Below are 5846 nucleotides of genomic sequence, written 5' to 3' on the forward strand. Positions count from 1 at the left end.
CAAGGGTTCCTTGGGTTAGGACAGTCTCAATACAGGACCTTTCAAGTTCAAGATGATCACTCCTGTAACAACTTAAAAAAACTGAAACGTGAGAGTTTCAGTTACACTGTTAGCGTAAGGAATTTTTTTACACTCATTTCCTTTCCCTTTTTCTGTGGCTTAGTTGTCTTTTTATGTTCTAGATTATGACTTTACAACTGTGTTAGGATAGGTAAGTGACTTAGGCTAGGGTGTGTTTCGACTTACATCACTGTTGTGGGAATGGTAATGTATCATAACCCGAGGACCCCCTGTATGCGGGCTCACGTACTATAATAACTACTCTTGGGGTCCCCAAATCCCCACATAGAAAAAAGCAGGCGGAAAGTAGATGACTGACAAACATGAAATAACTGTCATGCAGTCACCTCTTTGAAATAAACCCATGAACCAAAAGGACTGACGTTATAGGACAGCACTGTCCAACAGAAGTAAAACACAAGTCACATATGTAATGGAAACAGCCTGATCAGGTGGTGGTGCAGTGGATAGGGAGTTGGACTAGGATGCAGAGGACCCAGGTTCAAAACCCCCAGGTCGCCATTTTGAGCGTGGGCTCATCTGGTTGGAGCAAGGCTCACCAGCTTGAGCCCAAGGTTGCTGGCTTAAGCAAGAGGTCACTCGGTCTGCTGTAGTCCCCCGGTTAAGGTGCATAAGAGAAAGCAATTAATGACCAACTAAGGAGCCGCAACGGAGAATGGATGCTTCTCATCTCTCTTCCTTCTTCCTTCCTGTCTGTTGGTCCCTGTCTGTCCCTCTGTCACTGTCACACACACACAAAAGAAAATAGTCTAACAGATACATTAAAAAATAAATAGATAAGTAACTTTAACAATTTATTTAAACTCAGTATATCCAAAGTATACTGCTCACAAAAACAAGGGATATTTTATAGCTTCATAGTCATTTTTTGAAATATCCCCTAATTTTTGTGAGCAGTATATTACCATTTGAACATGTAATCAATATAAAAATTATTTAAGATATTTTATTTTTTTGTACTAAATCTTTGAAATCAAGAGCATATTTTATACTTAAAACACACCTCAAACCTGACCTGTGGTGGCGCAGTGGATAAAGTGTCAACCTGGAACGCTGAGGTCGCCGGTTCAAAAACCCTGGGCTTGCCTGGTCAAGGCACATATGGGAGTTGATGCTTCCTGCTCCTTCCCCCTTCTCTCTCTCCCCTCTCTCTAAAAATGAATAAATAAAATTAAAAAAAAAACCACACCTCAATTTGAACACTAAATCTCATCAGAAATATTTAATCTGTACTTGAATTGTGTAAAATTTAATTTATAAAATACATAAAAGGGGCCCCAAATTGTTTCCAAACATATTTAAGTTTCCAATACATAAATCAGATATCAACTTTAAGAATTATGTAAAATTTGAAAGTCAGTTCCTCATCACTATGGCCTTATCTTAGGTGCCTGATAGCTACATGCCTAAGTAGCTACTATATTAATGCAGGTACAGACAATCCTGTCTCTGTTACCTGGATTCTTTTAAACCTGAAACAGATTAAAAGATGTTACCCCTTCAATAGCAAGTACTTCTACAACACCAATCAGGTGCTTACATTATGCCAAATATTTTCTGCCCCACTACTAATCCTTACTTAAATTGTCAGTATTTCAGTGATGATCATTTATTATGCAGCTCTTTCCAAAGACAGAACAACTCTAGCTCAGAGAGAAAGATACATCTCAATTCAGGGAAAAAACAGAGACACTGACATTCAAAGATATGGAGGTAGTTTCCAAGGTAAAGGTAGAAAATCCTGACATCAATACTTCTCTGTCTGGGACATTAGTCACCTTTCAAAAGTTATGGCTATTGTTGATAATGAGCCTCTTGACTTCCATACTCACAGCAGTTGTCACTGCAACCTCGGATTCTCCTCCTTCCTCAAATACTCCCTCCTAGCCTGTCCGCAACAACCTCCTCTATCTTTAGAAAACTCTAGCCCAATTCCTGGAGCCCCTCTTTAATTCATTCTGAACAGTGCTTGTTATTGTTGACATACTGAAACATATGAATAATTCAATAACTGAATCTCGAACCATCCTATTAATCATTCACTGGTCTAGGTACCAGTGTATCTTGAGAAAAGCTTTTCTGAATATACATGAAAAGTATCCCCCACCCTTCCCCAAAGGAACCAAGTACTACAGCTTTCTCTATGTCACTCCCTATGTCAAAGTCAGTGTTCCTCCTGCAGTTGATTTAAAAGTTGATCTTCTAAAGGAGCTGGATTCCTAAGGTAGTTCTATTTTGAGCCTTCTTCCTGTTCCGAAGCTAAAGTTGGAAAGGCTCACGGGGTGATGTCATGGAAGGGAGACTGTTGGCTTTTACAGAAGGGTCTTCTCCAGCAACTCCCGGGATGCTCAGATGGTGGAAACAGGGGGAACAGTCACTTCTCATCTCTTTCTCCTCCCTCCCTTTTGAGTTCCAGCTATTCATTAGCCAGCAAGAAAATAAGTTCAAACAAGCTTGCAAACATCTTTACCTATTTTATTCTCTAAGTATCTCAGATTTAAAAGACTGGGGAAAAGGAAAATGCCTCAATCCAGTGAACAAGGGTGACAACCTCTTTCTTCACCCATTATCCCATCCCCACATCCCCAAATATCTATCATAGGACTAGAGGCAAAGAGGGTGGAAGGAACAGCTGGTAAGAAGAATAAAGGGATTATAATTCTAGGAAGCTAGAAGAGGGAAATGCTATGGGGGATATTCAGGACAGAAAGGAGACCCTTGGATCTCTCCTCTTCCACTGTTTTCTCCTCCCTTTTGTATGGTTAGATTTGGGGCTGGGTGTGCCTTCTGCTTTGGGAGGCCTGTTTGGCTTCAGAGAAGGAAGAGGGGCCAGGGTGGGGCCCAGGGAAAGAGAGCCAGAGACTGCTTAGGCCTGATTCTGGGCTAAGCTCTTAGGGGAAAAATGAAAGGGGAAAGGGAGGGGGACAGCTGAGGATTACATTATAAGACCTAGTGCAGAATAAGTAATGGCCCTGGGCCAAGAGGGGTTCACTTCTGTATCCCAGTCTAAACCCAGCAGTTAGTTGCCGGTTGATGGGGTGTAGGTACACAAGGAAGAGAAAATTCCAACACATCTGTAGACCACAACTTACCAGACAAGGCGGATGGATGTGCCCAGTGCAATCAGCAGGTGAAAGAAGCACTTTCTGGCCAATTTTGGGATGGGGAGTGGGGTGGGGGTGGGGTGGCTAAAAGCTCGGAGGAACAGAGGATTTCCTGGTTTCTTGGCTCACCTCTCCTCCAAAGCTAGAATAAGCACAGGTGTGGTTCCTGTCCAAGAAGGTGACTTCTGGTGAGCGGATAGCTGAGTGAGGAAAAGGATTCCCTGGCCCGGGAAGGCAAGGAGAAGCCCTAGGGTCAGCTGAGGCCAGGAGCCGGCTGTCTCCGCCAAGTCCCCTCCTCCTTCTTGAAAACCAACTTGGGACAGGCATAAATTACAGCAATACACTCCCTTCCCCAATAATGTTTCCAATAAAAGAAACAGTTTCTCATGACATTAAAAACAACAACAAAAAAAAACTGCATGCTCCGCTTGATGAAAATAAACAGGTGAGCCTGGACAGAAGCGGGAAAAGATTGGAGATGGGAGACAGAACGTGCAGAGAAATCGAGGCTCCCCCCTCCACCCCACACACACCCTCTTCCCTCTAGCCCGGGAGAATCTGCGTGGCAGGTTGAAAGCTAAAAATGCCACGGTGACAGACCCCCATCTCTATGCTCCGCGCCCATTCTCTCTCCTATTCCAGGGTCCAGCGTCCCAGCCTCAAGGTAGCGCCCCGTCCCCAGACACCGAGCGGGGCTCACCCTCATCCCGGACCGCCGCCGCTGCCTCCGTCGTCGCGGGGACTCCGGTCTTCCTCTCTGCTCCCTCCCTCCTCCTCCTCCTCCTCCTCCTCCGCCTCCTCCTCGCAGACTCCTCCCGCCGGATCCTTCATGTAAACAACATCCAGGCTCTATTTACAGTCGCCGCCGGACCGCGAGGGACCCACGCCAGCACCCTGTAAGGAGGCGGGGGCAGAGGAAAAGCGAGTGCGCAACATTCACTCACACACACCCCACCCCGCCCCTCCGCACCGCTCCCCCTCCAGGGGGCGGAGAGGGGCGCTGGGGGGCCGCCCGCGCCCGCCCACGCGCGGTGCCTGACTTCCCAGCGAAGGCCAAAGGGAAACCGCGGAAATGGGTCGCCCCCCCCCCCCCCAACCACCACCGTGCAGGAAGAAAAACACACCCCAACAACAACAAACCCAGCCCAGCAACACGCTCTAAGTCCGTGCAGGAGTGCGGAGCCCCAAGCCCGCCCTGCGCCGCCGCCCCGGCACCCCGCTGCCTACCCAGAGTGACAAGGGGCGTAGGGTCCCCCCAGGTAGCTGAGGGCAGGCAGGCGCCAGGCAGTGGCGCGCCCTCGGCCCTCGCCGCCACCCGGCCCGCCCTGCACCCGGCTCCCTCCCTCCCCAGCGCGAGCGCAGCGCCGGCCGAGCCCCGCGATGCGTGTGCGTGTGCGCGTGCCGCGGCCAGCCTAGCCGAACGCCTCTCTTCTCCCCCACGGCTTACCGCGCCCCCGGGCGGGCTCTGGCGCCCTCGGCCAGCGCTCCGCGGCGGCGTACCAGCTCGCACACGGACGTAGACACTTGGCGGCGCGGAGCCCCGCGGCTGCACGCCTCCCGCAGTCGCCAGCCGCGACACGCGCCGTTGCCCCCGCGCCGGGCCCGCTACCCTCACACCCACCTGCGCCCCCGGGGGTCCCGGGCCCCCCTTCCTTTGTTCTTCCCGCTATTTGCATGAGGATTATCTAATGACGCAGCAAAGCTCGCCACAACGTGACCGTCGCCATTTTTCTGTTTTTATTCTCTCTGCCTTGTGATAGATTGGGGTGGGGGGCGATGGAAAAGGGAGAGAAATGGGATTAAAAAAAAAAAAAAAACCAAACCAAAAAACTTCCGGGTCTCATGACCGGGAAGGGAGAAAAACAAAAGGGAGACGAGACACAACTCCAAGGAAAGGATGGATGTGTGTGTGCGCGCGTGTGTGTTCGTGTGCGTGTGTGTACGTGCGCGTGCGCGCGTGCACCCCCTCTCTTCTTTGCTCCGCGAAGGGAGGGTACCGTAGCGGACAGGGAGCATCCTCCAACCTAGGGAGCCCAGTGACCCTCGATGGGTTCAGGTCGCACCCTCTAGCGAGGGCGTTTGCCTGTACTGGTCGCACAACTTGGCAAACGCTGGGCGAAGCTGTCGCTTGGTCCCTTCTGGCGGCCTCACTTGCAGGTCCACCCCAGAGCTCGCGCTCTTGCTCCAGCTCTGGGTTACTGGTCTAGGTTACGTTCGGAGAAGTCTCACTATTACCTAAGTAAGAAAGTGATAAAGTATTTCCCAAGTTTTAAAATAGTTTGTTTCGATACTGTTTATGAAACCGCATGGCAAAGCCAGGGAGCATCTAATACTGGTTGAAAACCTTTCTTGACTCCTTTTCTCTCTCTTTCTAAGGTGGGACACACCCTTGTGTAGTGTTCCATGGGCGGAGGGGTTGTTATGTGGGAATGGACCATCCATCAAGGACTGATTTATTTGTAACAAATTTCTAATAAACGCTTGTTCAGGGTAGAGGAGCATTGTTTAAGAAGACAGTTGCATGGAGTAAGCTGGATTCGTGTTAAACTTTTTATTCATACTTAGGGGGCGTGATAGACATTTCATTCTTTCCCAAGTCTCGTGTTCACGGTTGCTGGGGAAAAAATAGTACTTGAAACTGCCACGTTTTTCAGTGACATA

General features: G+C 49.2%; 1 long non-coding RNA gene across 1 annotated transcript; it reads right to left on the bottom strand.

Annotated features, from left to right (window-relative positions):
- Positions 1-1311: 1311 nt before the first annotated feature.
- LOC136400220 (uncharacterized) lies at positions 1312-4614 on the bottom strand. Its single transcript, XR_010750266.1, has 4 exons — positions 4413-4614; positions 3886-4079; positions 3174-3406; positions 1312-2497 (listed from the first exon to the last, which is right to left on the bottom strand). It is a non-coding gene; the product is annotated as an uncharacterized lncRNA (long non-coding RNA).
- Positions 4615-5846: the final 1232 nt, after the last annotated feature.

Source organism: Saccopteryx leptura, chromosome 3 (genome assembly GCF_036850995.1).
Source record: "Saccopteryx leptura isolate mSacLep1 chromosome 3, mSacLep1_pri_phased_curated, whole genome shotgun sequence".
NCBI lineage: Eukaryota > Metazoa > Chordata > Mammalia > Chiroptera > Emballonuridae > Saccopteryx > Saccopteryx leptura.